Source organism: Danio aesculapii, chromosome 5 (genome assembly GCF_903798145.1).
Source record: "Danio aesculapii chromosome 5, fDanAes4.1, whole genome shotgun sequence".
Lineage (NCBI taxonomy): Eukaryota > Metazoa > Chordata > Actinopteri > Cypriniformes > Danionidae > Danio > Danio aesculapii.
In genome coordinates this window covers 57855701-57878129 of record NC_079439.1, presented here as the reverse complement: position 1 = coordinate 57878129, position 22429 = coordinate 57855701, and positions in this window count along the sequence as shown.

The window sequence follows — 22429 nt, the reverse complement described above, 5'->3', positions numbered from 1 at the left end:
TCGAGAACTTCTGGCCATCAAGCTCGCCCTGGAGGAGTGGCGACACTGGTTGGAGGGGGCCAAACATTCATTCCAGGTGATCACAGATCATAAAAATCTCCAATACCTAAAAGATGCTAAAAGACTCTGTCCTCGTCAGGCCCGTTGGTCATTGTTCTTCTCCAGATTTCAGTTCTCTATCTCATATCGACCAGGATCAAAGAATATCCGAGCAGACGCACTTTCCAGAATTCACGACCAGCATGAAACTGAGACACCGGCCAAGATCCTTCCCGATCAGATCACTATCTGTCCCATCCAATGGTCCGCTCCTACAGTAACCGCCACTCCAGAATCCAGAACTCCGCCGGGCTGTCCCCCCAATCGATGTTTCATCCCTGAAAATCAACGGGTAGATCTCAATCATTCCAGCTATACATCTCTGGGCACAGGACATCCTGGGGCCAACAACACCCTCTCGCTGCTATCCCAACGCTTTTGGTGGCCGAACATGGCGAGGGATGTGAGAAGATACGTCCAAGGCTGCAGAGAATGCGCTATGGCGAAGAGTCCTCGCCATCTACCTGCTGGTAAACTCCATCCCTTGCCCATCCCAAACCGTCCCTGGTCACACCTAGGAGTTGACTTCATGACAGACCTCCCATTGTCTGAAGGTAACACCTGCATTCTAGTCATCATAGATCGATTCTCTAAATTCTGTCGTTTGATTCCTTTGAAAGGTCTACCCACAGCCCTAAAGACCGCCGAAAACCTGTTCAACCACGTCTTTCGAAATTTTGGGTTACCAGAAGATATAGTCTCGGACCGAGGACCCCAATTTATATCCAGACTATGGAAAGCATTCTTCAGACTCCTAGGTGTGACCGTAAGCCTCTCGTCTGGCTATCACCCCCAAACCAACGGCCAGACAGAGAGGAAAATTCAGGAAGTGGGGCGGTTCCTCCGGATCTTCTGTCACGGTCACCAAAACTCCTGGAGCCAGTTTCTGGGCTGGGCGGAATACGCCCAGAATTCCCTGCGGCAATCTACCACCGGACTCACGCCATTCCAGTGCATCCTAGGGTTCCAACCTCCACTCTTCCCCTGGGATGGCGCACCATCTGATGTCCCCGCAGTGGATTACTGGTTCCGGGAGAGCGAGAGAGTCTGGGACGATGCTCATCACCATCTCCAGAGGGCAGTACGCAGAACAAAGGAAGTATCGGATAAGAGGAGGATTCCAGGCCCCATCTATACTCCAGGACAGAAGGTCTGGCTCTCCACCAGAGATATCCGTTTGCGACTGCCCTCCCGAAAATTAAGTCCCAGATTTGTTGGTCCCTTCACCATCCTGGAACAGGTCAACCCCGTCACATACAAGTTACAGTTACCACCACAGTACAGAATCCACCCCACATTCCACGTGTCCCTTCTCAAACCCTTTCACGATCCTTTGATTCCCTCCACAGAGCCTGGCCATGAAGAGGAACCTCCTCCCCCACTGATGTTAGAAGAAGGGGCCATCTACCAAGTCAAGGACATCCTACGGTCCCGGCGTCGTGGTGGTCAACTAGAATACCTCGTCGACTGGGAAGGATACGGTCCAGAAGAGAGGTCATGGGTCTCCAGATCCGATATACTAGATCCCGCACTTATGGAAGAGTTCCACTCCAATCACCCAGAATTTCCAGCACCTCGAGGACGAGGTAGACCACCACGACGTCGGAGGTTCAGGCCCTCAGGAGCGGGCCCTGGGGAGGGGGGTAATGTCACGGATTGGCCAGGCTCTTCCACCAACATCACGCACCGAGCACCTTCACCTGAGTATTAACCACGCACAGCTGCACCCAATCACTCCCATTCACTATATAAGCACACACCTCACTTCACTCATTGTCCGGTCTCGTTCCTACGAAGCGGACTCTGAGTGAACCACTTCCTAGGTTTCACTCCCCTACGATCTCAGCAAATATACTTACTTTTACTCTGTTTGCATTCCAGTCTGTCCAGTGTTCCAGTTGTCCTGTCAGCGTTGTGTGTCTCGTCAGTCTGTCTTCCCCGCAAGTCCTCTGGTGTGTGCATCCTGTCATCCTCCGTATCTGTCATCCCACCTGCCACAGAAGATCATCAATTCCACTGAATTCCATTCAACTCTCAATCATTATCCATATATGCTCAACTGTTGAAATAAACATCGTTAATACTTACTCCCCTTTGTTTGTCCATCTGCTTCCGTAACACATATCGTATCATAACATATCTTATTGTATGCAAGCAGAAACAGAGTAGCAAAAAGGGCAGTGTAAATAAGCAGGAAGAATAAAACTGCTTCGTTTTGAGTATGTTTATTTTTAATTAACAAACGATTTACGATCTTTTGTTGATAAATGATCTGTTGAAAATATTTTTGTATTTTGGATTTTTTTATCCTTTTAAAATTTTGACATTTGCATAAAAACAATAAAAACTATGTAATTGTAATGATTTAAATGCGTTGGTTGTGGAATCAAGGTAAATTTTTTTAGTCAATCTCTTGTCTTGAAAAAATTATTCATTGTATTTACTAAATTTTTAAAGATAACTGGTTGCAAAGAATTTACATAAGCTGAATTTAAACAAACACATTAAGTTGAACATTACTAAATTAAATGTGTTTGTTTAAATCCAGCTGATATAATTAGTTTGCTACCAGTTACCATGATTTTTTTCATTGTATTGTATTGTATGCTAGCATGAGCAGAGTAGGTTTGTGTTGTGTGTGTGTGTATATATATATATATATATATATATATATATATATATATATATATATATATATATATATCAAGCACCATCTCCATATTGCAGTGCTGTGGTGTGAATATTATTGTCTGTGAGGAGGGGATATTGCATCCCTGCTGCCTGGGTGGGAGATCAGGGTACGCCATCAGTGAAATCCGCAGGGTCTCGCTCTCCTTTCTCTCTGTCTATGTCTGCCACAGAGCAGTCAGAGCTATTAGATTAGCAGGCATGTACATCTGCAGCAGGGAATAAAGCAGTGTACACTGTCAAACACTAGCACAGCTTGACTGAGTGACACAGACTAAATAACAAGTTTTACATTATGCGAGAAGAAATTCAACTTTGAAGAACTGTTTTAGGATTCTACTGTGACCATGCGGTGGCAAGTGCAAAAAAAAAAAAAAAAAGAGAGAGACAGAGAGAGAGAGAAAGACAAAAACAATGTAAATTTAGGAGAAAGCCAGGAAAAATGGTTTAGTTATTCTGTAAAAAAATGTCTGGCTGAAATGCTTAGGTATAAAATCTTCTCAACTTTTTTGCTTTTTTATTTTAGTACATTTGAATAATGCATGTTTTTTTTTTTTTATTATGTGCATAATATTTTGTTTTGATTATGAAATTATCTGCAACAAACGCAAATAAAAACTGTATTTTTGCATTTTTTTTTTATACACATGCAGTGTTCAATGCTAAGGATTTTGCCTAACGGATAAACAGCACTCTGTAATATTTCAGCATGCTTTCACTTTCGTATTCGACATGAAATGCACATTTGTCGGTAGAAATGACATCCCGTCCTACTCATATTTCTCTCTTCATACATTATAGTAGTATATATGGCTATTACACAATCATAATACACTGTGACATAGGATGGTTTGTTAGTTCGTTGGATCGTTTTGCTTTCTCACTACAATCGATCAGCTCCAGAGTTTGTTTCAATTGAGCGCGATCTCAGGCTGATTGATTTGGCGCAGGTCCGAGCGCGATTGCAGGATTCACATATGCCAAGTGAACCATGCTAACTGGGCAAACGAGACAGCCTCGAAACATCTAGGTGTGAAAGCAGCCTATTTGCATTCACAGTCGCAGCCAAATTAAACTTTAGTGACAAGGCAGCACTGGCCTGATCGGGCCAGTAACCATCCTGTCTACTGTTCCAAGCATCTCACACGCTGGCCCTGGGCCATCGGGCAGTCCTTATTGTCGAGCTTTGACATGTATGTACTGTATGTGTGTATGTTAAAACTATATTTGGTTCACTAAAAAATATGACAAAAACTGTATTGTGAAATGTTATATTTTTTACACCTGTTTTCTTATTTGAATATATTACAAAATTAATTCATATTTAGATTCTCTCCTGTTGATTTAAGGCCTATATTTTATTAAATATTGGATTATGTAATGAGTCGAGTTGCAACAGCGGTGAGGATCCAAATGCAGTTTATTAAGAAAATCATAAAGCAAGCAAAGTCTGGGACAAAACAGGGACATACAGGAGCATGCAGATAATCCAAAAGCAAGGTTTGAAAACAGGTGAATGATCGAGACAGGCAGAAAAACAACATAAACAGTAAAACAAAGCAAAGGTCATAAACACAGCAAGAAAAGAAAAGGAAAACACTTCAGTAATGCTTACTTACAGATCTCAAGACTCAGCAAAGTGGTGTGTGTGCTGTGTTTATGGTCCTGGTGATCAGTCTATCATGAGCTTCAGGGACTGATTCTGATGTGTGTGAGGTGCATGATGGGAGTTGTAGTTCATTAGAGTGACAGATTTGTAGTTCTCCAGCAATCTGCACATGCTAGATCGCTGGTGATTGTGACAGATTGATAATTTAATCATTACAATCATTAAATAATATAAAACTTGTATAATAAAAAGTAACTAGATATTAAAGTTTGAGGACAAACTTTATGGTGGCTTGAAAAGCCGAGTCTGAATTAGCATGTTACTAGCATGAATTAGCAAGTAACTAGCATGATTCTAACATAAATTAGCATGTAACTAGCATGATTCTAGCATGAACTAGCATGTTACTAGCATGTTTCTAGCATGAATTAGCATGATTCTAGCATGAATTAGCATGTTACTAGCATGTTTCTAGCATGAGTTAGCATGTTACTAGCATGTTTATAGCATGAATTAGCATGTTACTAGCATGATTCTAGCATGAATTAGCATTTTACTAGCATGTTTCTAGCATGAATTAGCATGTTACTAGCATGTTTCTAGCATGATTTAGCATGTTATTAGCATGATTCTAGCATGAATTAGCATGTTTCTAGCATGAATTAGCATGTTATTAGCATGATTCTAGCATGAATTAGCATGTTACTAGCATGATTCTAGCATGAATTAGCATGTTACTAGCATGTTTCTAGCATGAATTAGCATGTTACTAGCATGATTCTAGCATGAATTAGTATGTTACTAGCATGATTCTACCATGAATTAGCATGTTATTAGCATGATTCTAGCATGAATTAGCATGTTACTAGCATGATTCTACCATGAATTAGCATGTTATTAGCATGATTCTAGCATGAATTAGCATGTTACTAGCATGATTCTAGCATGAATTAGCATGTTACTAGCATGATTCTAGCATGGATTAGCATGTAACTAGCATGATTCTAGCATGAATTAGCATGTTAATAGCATGTTTCTAGCATGAATTAGCATGTTATTAGCATGATTCTAGCATGAATTAGCATGTTACTAGCATGTTTCTAGCATGAATTAGCATGTTACTAGCATGATTCTAGCATGAATTAGCATGTTGTTAGCATGATTCTAGCATGAATTAGCATGTAACTAGCATGATTCTAGCATTAATTAGCATGTAACTAGCATGTTACTAGCATGATTCTAGCATGAATCAGCTTGTTTCTAGCATAAATTAGCATGTTGTTAGCATGATTCTAGCATGAATTAGCATGTTACTAGCATGACTAGCATGTCACTATCGTGTTGCTAGCACCTTTCTAGCAAGATTAGCATGTCAGTAGGATGTTAAAACTGTTAGCGTGTGTTAGAATAGCTAGTCACAGTCTCTGGGACAGTTGCTAGGGTGCTGAAATTGGTTGCTAGGGAGTGGCTAGTAAGTTTAAAGGTAATCAGTGATTGGCTGCTGGCTAGACTGAGTTGAATGAGGCCAGACTCTAGTCTGTAGGACAGTCTGATGCAGAGTTATGAGCTCACAAAGGTTGATCCAATGTTAAGTAAATGGGAGTCTTTTACAATGGAAGTCTATGGGACAGTTGCTAGGGTGCTGTAAGTGGTTGCTAGGGAGTGGCTAGTAAGTTAAAAAGTCATCAGTTATTGGCTGCTGGCTAGACTGAGTTAAATGAGTCCAGTTAGAAGTCTGTATGACAGTCTGATGCAGAGTTATGAGCTCACAAAGTTTGACCCAATGTTAAGTCAATGGGACTTTTGGGATTTTTCTGGGTCGTTTTTCGGAAAACCCAAGGTCGGATCAGTTAGAAAAGATATAGCAACCCGAGTCAGACCAGTTCGAAGGTTTGACGAAAGTTTGAAGTATGTAGCTTGAAAGGCCTAGGAGGAGATACACTTAGAAATTAGTCTCAGAAGAAGAAGAAGAAGAATAATAATAAGTTTAAGATAGATAACAATATGCTGGCTTTTCAAGCCACCATAATTAAATAATTGAATGGCTTTTTTATTGTTATTAATAAGAAAAAATAAGTTGAGCTTCTTAACAATAAGACGTTTGTGTGTATGTGTACATAATTCATTTCATGTTCATTTCTATAGTGCTTTTACAATATAGATTGTGTCAAAGCAGCTTAACATAGACGTTTTAGTAGATTGAAACTGTGTCAGTCCAGTTTTCAGATTTGAAAACTGCCTATGGTACCTTATCAATGTATCATTTACTGAGCTTTACAATTACCCCTGTTCTTCCTTTTTGTAAAGTCATAAAACCTTTAACACAAAGCACTTCAAACATTTAAGACTGTTCTGTGCTCCTTTACATAGATGAAATATAAAATAATCATTTTATTCTATCCATTTATCCTTCGTCAATGTAAAGCGGCTTCAACACAATCCACATAGTAATAAGTGCTATAGAATTAAAGATGACTTGAGACTCAGTTGTTAGTTCAACTCTCTGTAGCAGTGTGAAATACACCAAAAGAGTGTACTGCATGTGTGTGTTATCAAGGGTGTATCTCACATCTTTTCTTTGACAACATTGACAACTAGTTATTTCCACCCGCAATTGCATGACCGATCAGCTATTTCAGTTGCAGACATTAGAAAAAGAGAGCAGTAGGCAATTTCAGCCATTCATCGCTGCTTTTAATGGCCATAGATTTCTCTGCAATTTTTTTTTCTTTCGTTCACTTCAAGAGTTGCACAATCAATGCATGTGTGCCATGGAAATCATATGTTTCTCTATTCTCCTAGCAAAGTAGATGGCTAGCATAATCACACACATTTCTCTTTGGATAGAGAGCACATTGTAACATTAAATAAATAGCTTGCTTATGAGAAATTTTTATTAAATATGTAAATGCATTACTGGGAGTCTAGGGAGAGCTGTGGCGCTCCTTGGGCAAGAAGGATAGCTCTCAAAAAATTGTCAGCCTTTTTTTTTTTTTTTCGCGAGCCAGCATTAAAATAAATTAAAGTAATGGCTCCCTGCAAATGCCAGCTCCATTAGCGGCAAGTTGAAGTGAGAGAGGGGTATGAGCTATGAAAGATTCTTGGAAAGGTGTTTAATGTTTGTCAGCGCTAATGGGCTGCTGGTCATAATAGGGTGGGGCTAATTATCAGACCATTATCACCTTACCTGAATATCAACACAAATTCACTTCCTTGCAGAGGAGAGCAAGGAATAATAGGCCAAAATAATCACAATGTTGCCACTATTACATTGCTGCTGGGTTCGTGTTAAATGAACACAAGCAAAAATAAGCCCTGGACAAGATTTTATATGTAAACAGTATGTTTTTAATACAAACAAGTAACATAAACTGCTGGTAAACAGTCTATTTTTGAATGGTACAAACATACGTTTTAACCCCTTCGGACCCTGTGTCCATTACAATGGACATCACATGTCAGCCCATGTTTTTCATGGTTCCTGAGCATTTCATCTAATTTAAAGCCTGCAGTCTATGAGAGTGGACGATTGTCATCTAATCAAATGGCAGTAAGGCTCAGCTTGTTGTAATTTGAAAAAAATCCACTACACTGAAAAGCAGCATGGCTTCACTTCACTCCAAAAACAGACGTAAGCCACATTTACAATGTTTTTATTCAGATTTATTATTGTGTTTGTCAATATTTCATAGATTGTGTGTAAAAAAAAAAGAGGGATTGCACTTACTAATTAAAGTTTCAAATCGTTTGTAATATTGTAAGCTTTAGATCAGGATTTTGTTCAAATATGTCTGTCCATTAGGATGGATGGGTTCAAGATATGTTACTGAAATTAAATCTCCAGTAATGCTGACTGAACTTTTTTTTAAATATATATATATTTTTTAAAAACCATCAATGTACTAATTCATTGCTGAAATAATGTCATATGCTGAATATACAGACCTTGAAGTTCTTGAGCATATAGCAGATGGAAATATCTCATTTCAAGTATTCACACTTAGATAATGCTCGACTATGATAGCAGGTTCGGCATGCGGTCCTGGGAGAGAACCCTGAGCTCGGAGATAGATGAGCCCAAGGTAATACGCCTGGTCAATGAGCATTAGGAGGGATACGAGATCAGGTATTTCTTGAGAGTCCCTCAGTTCGTTTTTTACCTATAATTTGGCTAATATGATGGTTCTGATTGACTCATTATGTATGCGTTAAGTGTTTGTGACTGTTATTACAATTCACTTATGTACATGTTTTTAGACTTGTGAGAGGAAACCGGAGTACCCGGGGAAAACCCACGCAAACACGGGGAGAACATGCAAACTCCGCACAGAGAGTACCGACTGGCTCAATTAGAATTTGAACCTTTGGCTCCAGCTACTGAGCTGCTGTGTTGCCCAATCATAGAATTGAGGAGGAGGGAGAAGGGAAGGATGGAGGGGGGTTCTTCATTCCTTATCTTCCAAAAACAAAGTTAAGGAGTGAAGTTTAGGCAGGATATTTATAGTAGTTTTGGATGATATGATAGGCTAGCTAATGTTTAGCGATGCTCCTCTCGAAATTAGTTTGTGAAACTTCACATGTGGACATTGTGGAGTGATGAGGAAGATGAAGATAAAATTTTTTATAAACAAGGTGATACCTATATAGCAAAACCCTCAAATGTTACAATCTTACTGTTATGTATTTGTGTTCTTTGTGCTCTGTTTGTGTTTTTTCTTCTTCTCTCTCCTGCTCACTGGGTTCTCCCGTATCTGCTTTCATTTTTCCAGGTTCCATTCATTGGTCAATTTAGCTGTCAATCATTTCCTCTCAGGTTACATCACTCTGACGTCATATCCAATAAGCAAAGACCACCCGTCATAAAAGCGAGCGCCAGACCCCTCACCAGTTCCTTCTCTTCTTTTTCCTCTTATCCCTCTAGTTTCTGTTGATGCGTTGCATTTAGAAAGAAAAACCCTGTCTGACTGTGTATTTTTGTTGTTGTCTGATTTTGTGTGCACGTTATCCGTCCGTCAGTCATATATAATTCCATTTCTCATTTACATTGTTTACGAGGCTTGGACAAAGCGGACAGGTAAGCAGGTCACGTGACATACATCTTGCAACACATACTTATGTGTATAGTACATCAGGTTAGGGGCGAGCGCCACCCCTTGTACTTTTTGGATAGACAGAGTAGATAGTTAGGACTCGGAAGACTCTTCGTGTGTTTGTTATTTTGTTCCATATATTTAGTTAGTTAGATGCTTCTGGGGAATTAGATATTGTTTGGGTTTTGTTCTTTTCATTTCTTTAGCGCTGCCCACGTCCCTTCTGCCAGCTCTCTTGTTTTTCTCTGTCTTAGTATTTGTCTCAGTGTTGTATATATTGTAAATTTATATATTTTTGCCTTACTTTCTTTTTCTATATTTTTGATTAAATCGTTGTTTTTTGTTCACTTTGGGTATTGCAAATAACGTAAAAATTTTTGGTATCTACTTTGGTTGTCTTTTGCACTTAATTCACTGTTTGTATAAATAATATTAATTGCACATAAATGTCAAACCCCATCCCCTAGACCAACATCAGGGGTTTGTAACACTTACTTTTGTGATTTTGAAAATAGATGTCAAGATTATACCAGCAATCATGTGTGTTTTTTTTTTTTTTTTTTGTATTTTATCTTGGTATAATGTTTGGGAAGTACAACTGTTCTGAACTGATGTCCATTGAAATGGACAAAATATATATATATACTTAAAGGGTGTTAAATTTTTATTATTATAATTTGGCCTCATTTATAGGAGCCTCAAGAACTGTGAAAACATACTTTTACATTTTTTCAGAAACTTAGAACATAATTCGGGGAAGATATTTTAATGAAAGATGGATACTTTTAACCAGGAAGTCAATGGTTTTTAGCTTTCTTCAAAATATTTCTATTTGTGTTCAATAAAAGAAGCTTATGAAGATTTAGAACCATTCAAGGACAAATAAATAATGGATACATTTTCATTTTTATTGGTTTGGATTAGGTGTTTGAATTATTGTGGTTTGAATTATTTGTGAGAGCAGTTTTACTTAAATGCATTGATGTGGTCACTAGAACTGCAGCGCATCAAACAATTTGAGCAAATAAACTACAGTAGAACATAAAAATAACACAATAACAAACATTTCATAAAGTTTCCATTACTGAGAAATCTGGGCATATATTAATTATACAGCATTTACACACTCGCTTATATAATTATAACAGAACTTCTTTCTGTAAGGCGACCGTGCTAACCACTTCATGGTGACACCTATTATTAGAATTGTATTTATAGAGATCGTTTATCACTTATTATTGATTAGCTGCCATATACTACTATGTATGTATTAGGGGTGTATGGTACATAGTAGTCACGTTTCTGTATATACAGGTAACTCGTTTTTGGGTCATGGTTTGGTACAACAGTAACAAGCAACTAATCCCCAGTGCTTACTATTTTCTGTTTATTTTGAACCGACAGAAGTGTTTTGCCACAATCAGCTACGGAAAACAAAACAAAAGTACAAAATAAATAGAATATGAAAAATAAAAATGAAAAATAAATAAAAGTTATAATCAAATATTATAACTTGAATGATTAGGAGAATGTTTGTTAAACTTTCAAATTTTCACAATTAAACAATTAAATATTAATTGCACATTATATTTAAGATTCAATAAGCTTCAACACCCATTTCTTTTAATGAAAATGCTATTATGGGAGGTCCATCCATCTTAGACAGTTCGACAGTTCAGATATCTCATCAGGATTGTTGAAATATATAACTGAGTATTATTTACATAGCAGTAAAAGCTGATTCCGTGTCTTCTAATAATGTCTCCCAGGCGTAGCATGTATATTGTAAACAGCCAAGGGCCTAAAACCGATCCTTGAGGCACCCCATACTTTATTGGCCTGACTTGTAAAAGCTGTCCATTTATATTTCTAGACTGGTAACGGTCAGTAAAATATGACTTAAACCATCATAAAGCCTGTCCATAGATGCTTGTAAAATGTAACCGATTTATGAGGATATCATGATTGATAGAGACGAATGCAGCACTGAGGTCAAGTAAAACTAGTAATGGGATGTAGCCTCTGTCAGCAGCTAAAACTAGATCATTGGTCATTTCCACTACATTTCCACAGTTTCTGTACTATGATGAGGCCTAAAAACCTGACTGAACCACTTCAAAAACATTATTCATCTGTAGAAAAAAGCATAATTGGGCAGAAACAACTTTTTCTAGTAGTGGACATAAATAGAAGATTTGAAATAGGCCTATAATTAGCTAAGTTGCTGGAATCCAGTTGTGATTTCTTAATAGTGGGTTTATTTACAGCTAGCTTGAAAGAGTTTGGAACATGGTCTAAAGATAAAGAAGAGATTTGTTAATGCAGCAGCCAGTGCACCACTTTTGTGCAAGGCATGCTGTATTAATACATTATTATCACTCGCTCCTATAACTGTTCAGCAACATCCATTCTTGTCTTAGAATTTTGAAAAAACGTTTTGATCCACTTCAAATAATAACTACTGTACAGCGCTCTTTGTAAACATGTTATCAATTATAATGTTTGTCTATAAAGCTACAGCGTGCAATGTGATCCTGTTATTATTGATCATAATGTCCATCTTTACAAACTACAGTATGCTGTGTGAACATGTTATTATTGCTATTAATGTCCATCAATATAAACATATACTGCAGCGTGTAGTGCATAATAGCAATGCATCATTGATGCCGCGTTAATGGTGCTTCCCCATTTGTGTTGCTGGGAAATAAAAGATGAATGCTTCATGACGATGACATCAGATCTTTGTTTATGATGGCTCTCGGATGGTGGAAAGTAGTTCTTAGAAGGCTCGCCAGATGAACCTACTCTGAACCGGCAATAGCATTTTGTTTATGCTGGTGGAATAGGGTTGAAAATTAAAATGTGCCTTTATTCAAGCATTTGCATTGACTTTGTATACTCTCATTGATATTAAACATTTCGTGTAAAGATAACCATGTAATATAAACATTTCGTGTCAAGTTTTGAAGAATTTTCACATTCAATGGCTGTTTCACAATATGTGTTCTTGTCTGTACTTGTGTTCTTGTGTCCTGGTGAAATGTCATCAACTGTCGCTGAAGTACTGTTCCAATTCAAAGTTCACATCTTGCCAAGTACAGAGAAAATTCCAGGATATGTACTTTCTCCCCCCCTTTGACCAAGGATGCAGACTTGTGCAAACTTGCGAACCACATGTATCCCAGAATGTATTGCAGCCCAACCAGTGAAAGCTTATGGTGGAGGAGAAAACCCACACGGTTTTAAAAATACTCCTATGTTGAGTCATAAAATAAAGTTTTAAGAGTTTTTCAGGCGAGAATGTAGTTGTTTTAAACTCGAATTGGCAGTTTACATATTCACAAAGATATTGCGTCTTTGACAATGTGCCTCAGCTTATGCGGACTCTGACCACCATCCTGTCAGCGGGAGCTTCGTCATCACATCCCTCCAGAAGCAGCTTTACTTCAGCCAGCTCATCTCAGATCTACCGCTTGATCTTATCTCTCCATTGTAATTAAAATATGATATTGTCCATGTCTAACGAAGAGCTTTTGGTCTTTTAAATCTATTATATGTTCTCAGGTGTATTATTTTGTGGCAGGGTTTTTTACGTTTTATAATTGTCTTTAATTACGTTACTGTGTTGTACGCTGTTTGTCTTTGTTTACCAAATTGCCTAACGTTATCTTTATTTCTTATTGTGTACGTCTTGTACTTTATACTTGTATAATGTCCATTGTAGTTTATTAAATCTGATGATCAAAGACACGACTCTGTGTATAATAACATGTTTTACTTCACATTTATATGAATTTATGTTGACATTTTTTTAAATTAAAAATCTTGATTTATAGTGTCAATATAATATTTACTATAAGGCCATGCTTTCTGTAATTAAATAATTTTATTGTTAAAAGTGACACCATATATCTATAGTGAGGTAAACGATGATATAAAGTACACTGGCATTCCATTTGAAGAAGTACCTGACTTGTCCACGCTGTAACGAGGAGGCTGGGGTTTTGTTAGAATCCATGTGCGGAAGTTTAATAAAAGGGTGAGACAGAGACATCAACATATTAACAGGCAAATAGTCGGCAACAGGAAAGCAGTCCAAACCAATCGAAATACAAAGGGGCAAATTCAGTAGACGTAGTAATAATGCAGGCACAGGATCAGTGCAACAACAATCAGTCCAAAACAGATCAAAAGGGCAAAGACAGAAAACGTACATGGTCAAGGCAGACAGGGTCATACACAGGAATGCAGTCATGAAAGTCACTTGGAACAACGCTTGGTAATGCAGGTAAACTGGCAATACTTTGCAAGGAAGCATGGCCTGAGCACTCACTGAAATACTGCACAAACAGGAAGTGGCTGCAGAGGAAGCGGAGCTGAGTCAGTAGTCAGGTGAGGGCTCCCTCTGCTGGCGTGGCGTTACATTCGCATCCTTGGTAGGTCATTCTTCCAAGTCTGAACTTGCCAAGCCTGAACTTTCAAGGACGCAAGTCCGAACTTTGCAAACTTGCTATTGAGAAACAGCAAATGTCAGTTCCAAAGCAGTGGACCAATTAAAAGGACTCGTAGGCGGGGCAATAATTGCAAGCTTGTTTTCCGAACACAAAATAAATGGTTTACTAGATTTGCTAAATTTAACTGAAGGTAAGTGGTGGCAAACAATTTATATGGGCTGAGTTTAAACTAAACTAAGTTGAACATTACACAGTTTTATTTGTTTAAATCCAGCCCATGTAAATTGTTTGCAACCAGTTACCTTAAAAATGTAATTATGAATAATTGATCTAATTTTTAAAAGTTTAATATATAATTTATTTAATTTAAAATATAATCTAATGAATATTTTTTAGTGCAACTGTTTTATTTGACAATAACATTGAGGAGGAGGCAGTTTTTAAAAACCTTGCCTCACCACTCCATCTCTCATTGCAAAGATACATTCTGTGTGAATGAACTGACTGATGTATAATTTAATATTGTACGTGAAGCAATCACCCTATGTCCATTCATTGTCTGCAAGATGACAAATGGTAAATAAGGATAGGCGCATTCATTTTTACTGACTGTTTAAGAGTGGATAAATGGCATAAAATACAAATGCAGACCTCAAAGAGCATCTCCTTCAAAACTAAAACAAATCCCACAGGCGAACATCTAAATTGCAGCCTGGACGGCACCAATCCCATCTGTTACATGTTATTTATTTTCTTCTTTTATCAAAAGCTTTTTTGTATTATGCATAGACTCCCTCAGGATTTGGGCCAATTCAAGATGAAGACAAAAGCTTGTATTGTGCCCTGCAAGAACAATACAGGGTTTTCACCTTTAGACAAGAATATGTATAAAGTCTCTTGCGCTGTTTATCCGTCCAATTAAAGTAATGGCTATGAGAATGGAAGAGCCAAATCTCTACAGAACAGACTTTTTTTCAATCACAGCCTGTCATATTATTATTTTTTGTAGCTCTCCCGTTGAAAATCTCTTTTAAAATGTGACACCATTTCTGTATTGTCTCTAGTAGGTCAGTGGATTCTTCTCTGGACGCTTCAGGATTAGTTGCTTCTGAATCTGACACAAGCTGCCACTGCAATGGGGGCAAATCACACATGTATTGCTTTAGTATTTCGGACAATTGTTTTGTAATCTCTCTCCTCTAATTCATCACATTGTTGCCAGAAATTGGCTTTTCTTTTTCGGGGCAGAGTGGGCTAGATAAGGCACATCGTCTTTCAATGTTTATCCTTAGAAACTTCATTCATCTGAATGCAAGGTGTTTGTTAGTCGATCTTTTACTGTGACTGTGCTCAGTTTTGCCTCATTATTCAGCAGAACACATCTTTATGGTTATTTTATATATATGATATTGCAGAGTCAACCAATTAGAGTACAATAATACCAAGGTTAACACAACATGACTGTCTGGCTGTACATTATCCTAGTTATTACATGGTTACTGCTAAATAAATGGACTTGACATTTAAGCTGAAATTGTTATGTGAGAAGAAAACGACCATGAAGTAATGTTAGACTGCAAGAGTAGATGTAGGATAACAGTTGAGCAAGCTTCGATGGTGATTATAAACATATATTTTACAAATAATATTTTTTGTTTAATGAATGAAAATATTCTAGAGAGTTATGAACTGATATTGGTTTGGATTTTCATTCCTTGAATATATTTCAGTGCTTCCAATGCACATGATGACAATATATGAGATTCTCTTTGTGCAGTTTTAGTGATTTTTTTTGTTTTAGAGATAAAATAGTTTTACACAATGTGAAAAAAATTCTGTGAAAATATAACATTGATATCTAATATTGAGTTCGGTCATATCAGAGATATGTTAGAGATATATCAGAGTTCTTTTCAGACTCTGAAAATCATCTTTGTGAGACAATCCAATTTAAAGAAAAGCTTATATTTAAAACTGCAACCCATCTGAACCATAATTTTTCTGATTATGTGCTATATACCAATTTAAAGGTTCAAGAAACCCTTGCATACTTTTTTTGAGCTTTTAAATTATGTGTGTGTGTTTAGCACCAATTTAGACAACATTTGCACCTGTTAGCTGTAATTATAGCCAAAACTGGATAATTTTGAGCTTTTGTCAGCTAATTTTATCTTCCGGGTGACATGGATGACATGTAGGTTTCTCATTATTATTCATAGCAGAGTTTTCTTATCCTATGAGAAAAGCCTGCTGCTTAATTGTTCATGACAGCATGTGCTTTCTGATGACTGATCATGGACAGACATGCCAAGCTGTGAAACAGCGCACAGCAAGAAGTATTTAGATGGCTGAGAAGGGTCATAGGTGTTTGTCTTCATGATCCACGGGATTTGTTTCATGGCTCTCCCCGCGACCAAACCAAGACATCGTCTATATCCATGCTACTGTGTTTATCCATTTTTAAAATCTCCAGAATACCGGCAAGATTAATGGTTGGAATAGATTGGGAAAGAGACCTGCTGCACTGCTATCCACTGTGTTTGTATTCAGACCCAATGATTCAGGAGGAGGGAACTCCTCATTTTTAGTGTTTACATTATCTTTATAATGATATGACAAATTGTGATTATATATTATGTGTAATTACGAGTAATCGATCGTATATGTTGCAGGGCATTAAATTACTTACTGTTTATTTCTACTTTGTAAACTATAAAATCATGCATCTCCTCACGTTTTGTGTCTGATTTTTTATTTATTTTTGTATTGACTTGGTGAACCAACTGACAACTCTTTTTCCCCTCTTTTTTGAAAAAGAAAGGGGTTTCTTGAGCCTTTACAGTTTAGATTCTCTCATTTTCAGTGATACATGACAAATTTATGGGAAAAAATACCTAAACAAATAGTCTAATTTGTATGATGTGAGGGTCCAAAAAGCATTCAAAAAACTATTAAACCAATGGGCTAACTGCGTGGTACAGTATTTTTTTTTTTATGTGCAAAATTAAATAACAGTAAATGTTTATAAATATGTTAATACAATATAAATGTAATATTGATATTAAAATATCTAAAATATAAATCTAAAATTTAAATTACTGTAAAATTTTTCATGTTAGTATTTAATTGGCTGTATACACAGATGGTGTTAATAAAAAAAAAAAAAAAGGCTAGCCTATAAGAGAAACTTTTCTTTAAATTCCTCCCCAGCTTTGCCCAAGAATGAGTATTTCTCATCATCCTCCAAAAAATAACCTGCTCTAGGACATTATGTTAGCATTCGGGGCAATTCCACCGAGATTTATATCACATTAGCTGTTAAACAATCGGCTTTCTGTTACTTGCGCTTTAAAACAGCTGACCTGTCCGACGAATAATCATCAAACAATAGCATCATTATGCTCTCTAACCAAATTATTTTGCAGTGTATCAGTGATTAAATTACTACCTTGTCAATGTGAAACAAACGAAAACTTGAAAACAAAATCAGCCATTCTTGAAATTTTTGCAATAAACTGAAATATCTTCATAAAAAGTGTCTCCTGCACTGTAAAAATTAAATCCATAAAATTTACGGTAAAAAAACGGCAGCTGGGCTTGCTAGTTTTTCACTGTTAAAAATACGATTTATAGATGAAATATGTCTGTATTTTAAATGACCAATATTTACACATCTTTTGTTACACAGATAGACACGTTAACACAGCCATATGCAGGTGGTGATGCAGTTACATAATGAACCAATGCTTATCACAAACAACTTTTCCCAAAAGCAGAAAAATGTATCAGAAGGTGCTGAGTGTCATTCACACAGCTACTAAACATCAGTATGGTCACCTGCATAAAATTAAAGTCATGAAATAAACATTGTTTATCAACATTAGATGTAACATAAACCTCTAATGTACATAACTGATGGGAAACAACTAAAAAGATCCATAGTAATGTCAACAAAAAACATAAAAGGTGATGTGCCATGCAGGGAATTCTGGGAAAGTCAATTTACGGTTATTTGCCGTATATATTATGTAAAACATACTATTATATAGGTTATGGATTTGTGCTGTAGCATTTTTAGAGATTTTTTTTACCGTAGAAATCACGGCAATTTTTCACAGTGTGGCCAAAGACACGTACATGCTCTGGCATTCATGCTTGTGGAAAGATATTAAAATATTATTTTAGTCTGTTGGCTGTCTCTAATGATAGAAAAGAAATGTATTAAGAAAATGATATTCAAGTCCAGAGGTGATTCTATACCGAATGTCAGGCAATAGTTGATTGAAATCAGTATTTATGTAGCAAAGTTTATCGGCTTTTATCTCTTTTTTTTTGGCTCAGGATATTAAGTGTTGATAAAATTGTTAATTTCAGTATTTATCATGTTATTAATGAAAATATATCACTTTCATCTCAAAACCCTGATATTTAAGATCTCATTTTCTGCAATAAACAGAAACTGCATAGTTTTGTCATTTTTATGAAGATAAAACATTGATGATCTTTGTTCTCTGAAGTAGATTATGTGACTTTAGCCTGGGTTTCACAGAGGGGGTCACATATTCATTTAAAATTCAAAATAAGCTGCTGGCAGAAATTAAAGGGCCAGTCACAACATGTTGCAGAACGAGGATCTAAAAGTGTGACAAGGAGGAACAAATGATAAGTATTTGTAGGGGAGTCCAGGACGGCTGCGTCCAAAAATTGCATACTTCCATACTACTGTATATAGTACGTTAAATACAGTATGCGAGCTGGATATCGTGTTCAAATTCAATTCGAAAACCTGTATGCGAGAAGTACCTGGATAACCCACTACTTCTACTACTTACGAGATTCTGAAGTGTGCTTCTAAAGCAGGGGTCACCAAACTTGTTCCTGGAGGGCCGGTATCCAGCAGATTTTAGCTCCAACCCTAATCAAACACACCTGAACAAGCTAATCAAGGTATACATGAAAGTATACTTGAAACATCCAGGCAGGTGTCTTGAGGCAAGTTGGAGCTAAATCCTGCAGGGACACCGGCCCTCCAAGAGCGAGATTGGTGACCCCTGTTCGAAAGAATGCTATGCTATCTCATGATGCAACGCGAGAGAATTCATAAATAGGAGTGTAGTGACACAACTGACATGGGTAGGTCACGTGATCATGATAAAATGTAATGTAATACGTCCAAGTTTTATTCCCCTTCTGAAAAAAAAAACAGCTTAAACCAGCCTAGGCTGGTTGGCTGGTTTTAGCTGGTTAACCAGGCTGGTTTTAGAGGGGTTTTGGCCGCTTCTAGGTTGGTTTCCAGCCATTTCCAGCCTGGTCTTAGCTGGTCAGGTTGGGAGATGACTAGCTAAAACCAGCTTGACCAGCCTAGCCAGACTGGGAGCCCAGCCAAAACCAGCTATGTCCAGCTTAAACCAGGCTGCTCAAGCTGGTTTTAGCTGGTAATTTTCCAGTCTGACCAGCTAAGACCAGGCTGGAAAAGGTTGGAAACCAGCCTGGAAGTGGCCAAAACCCCTCTAAAACCAGCCTGGTCAACCAGCTAAAACCAGCCAACCAGCTTAGGCTGGTTTAAGCAGTTTTTTTTTCAGTAGGGTCATACTACTGACATTCATACTGTATAGAACAGTGGTGCTCAACCCTGTTCCTGGAGATCGACCTTCCTGCAAAGTTCAGCTCCAAACCCTGATCAAACTCACCCAAACCAATTTATTAGGACCTGAACAGCACTTGATAATTACAGGCAGGTGTGTTTGATATGGGTTGCAACTGCAACTGAAATCTGCAGGAAGGTCAATCTCAAGGAAAAGAGTTGGTCACCCCTGGTATAGAACATACTTTTTTAAAGGTCGAGTAGTACATTTAAATTCAAATGCGATACCTACTGAGTAATAGGCGATTTCGGACGCAGCTGGTGAATTTTGGTCAAAATGGCTAAAAAACAGTTACTATCACTTGAAGTAGTGCTGTCCCAAAGAAATCAAGGATAGGCAAACTCGTTCCTGGAGGGCCAGTGTCCTGCAGAGTTTTGCTTCAACCCCAATCAAACACACCTGACTATACATTTCTAGTGATCTTGAAGACACTGATTAGCATGTTCAGGTGTTTTTGATTAAGTGCTGGAGCAAAGCTCTGCGGGACACCAGCCTGCCAAGATAGATTTGCCCATCCCTGCCCTAAGATGATGTGGGTTGGATTTGTAACATCAAAATATAAAAATGCAGTGATGCGTATTGCTGATGTAAACAATATGCTTTGTGGTATTGAGCTTGTTTTATCTGAGAGACAGCTTACTGTATTTAGGAGGTATAATTCACCCAAAATGTCATGTTCTATGTTACATAATGATGTATGTGTTGGTGAGAATCACACGTGAGCTGACACATTTGGGTTGGACTTCATTCAGTGCTGAGGAGGCTGATCAAAATCTTAAATCATGAATGAATAACACCTAAATGACACACTTACGAGAAAAACAATACAGTATATCAGATGTGATTGCATGTTATCCAAGAGCAGTTTGATTGATCAGTCAAAGGAGTCTAATTGACATTTTCAATGAAGTATAGTTTGCCAAGTTATCAAAGTTCTCTATAGACCTTTTTCTTGGATTTTGCATGGATGACCAGCATCTTCCAATAGGATGCTTTGAACTTCCATTTACAGCATTTACAACTTGTAATTTGCGATACGAAAATAGGTGTCAATACGGTTTTGAGTGGTTTATGGAGTGTTTTTGTGATGCACAACTTTGATTTTGAAAGGTGTGTGTTAAAGCCGTTATACTTCTGTCAGATGTGGTTCAAGCAGGAGAGAAAACATTCTCCTAGCTCAGTGTCAGATAAGATGCTAAAATAAAGTGTGTGTATATGTGTAAGTGTTCCTGACCTGTCAGCTGTTATACTGCGCTCAGCGGCTCTTCAATGCACTCACATATCACACACAATACATCACTGCATTAGAGCAAACCAGAGTACTGGCACGAATAAAACAATAAAAGTATGTCACTGATACTTTGCTGGTTGATCTGCATTGCTGATTTTAATCGGAAGCAGTTTATGTTTCATTGAGTTAGTTTGTATTATGTAGTACAGTATTTACCATGGTATGTGTTTTTCTGTCATTTCAAAATGCTACTTTATTTTCCCTTTGTGCCACACTTTTATTGTGTCAGTGGGACAGTATGTGTGTGTCAAACATTTTGGAGACTTTCATTGAGTTGCTTATATATTTGAAAAAAGAAAGAAACTGTTTACTTTAGTAATGATGATTTAAAGTGTTGATGAAGCTCCATTTAAACTGCACAAGTTGCTGACGTGGTGGCACAGTAGGTAGTGCTGTCACCTCACAGCAAGAAGGTCGCTGTTTCGAACCTCGGCTGGGTCAGTTGGCATTTCTGTGTGGAGTTTGCATGTTCTCCCCGCGTTGGCGTGGGTTTCCCCCACAAGTCCAAATACATGCGGTATAGGTGAATTGGGTAAGCTAAATTGTCTGTAGTGTATGTATGTGAATGAGTGTGTGTGGTTGTTTCCCAGTGATAGGTTACGGCTGGAAGGGCATCCGCTGTGTAAAACATATGCTGGATAAGTTGGCGGTTCATTCCACTGTGGTGACCCCAGATTAATAAAGGAACTAAGTCAAAAAGAAAATAAATGAATGAATGAATGAAGTTGCCATCTGATGATGAGAGTAAAATGACTCGCAGAAGTTGTTTTTTATCCTATAGATGAATTACCGGTTTGTAAAAATTCAGGATGCATGCGCAGCGAAGTTGCAAAAAAAAAAAAGGAAGCGCTAGCATTTACAGTGAGGGAATGACATCCGATGTGGTACAGAGTTTGTTGTTGTCTTAGAAATAAGTTATATTGATTACATATTATATATATATATATATATATATATATATATATATATATATATATATATATATATATATATATATATATATATATATATATATAATTTACATAATGCTTTCAGCGTATTATAGCAGCTTGTCACCCAGTGATAAGCACAGTTTTTCTGCAAAATTAACATTAAAGTGGGCGGCGTTTGTCTGACAAGTCCATTTGTGATAGCACCCTCCCAATGGATTCAAACCTATGTAGTGCTAAAAACCAAGGTTCTGCCTAGCCAAAGACAAGGAAAGAAGATGGAACTGTACAAGGCCTGGGTAATCATCAACAAGCAAAACAACTGCATTCTGACAGCGAACTACACCTGTATGGCAGGGTATGGGAACTTAGATTTTTACATTTCATTCTAAGCATTCAGTGTCCCAAGTTTCATTAACCATATTTAACTGTTTTTGCTGAAATCATTGCTGCAATCAAAAACTAGTAATGTGTATGATTCAGAATAGCGTGAACTTGCCTGATATCAAATGAGAACAAGCATTTTTAAGTAGGTCCTCACTCCATTCAGCTTTTCAGATGGCTGTTAGCCAAAGACGTCTGCTGTTCGAATTTGGCATCCTACCGCACAACATGACATGT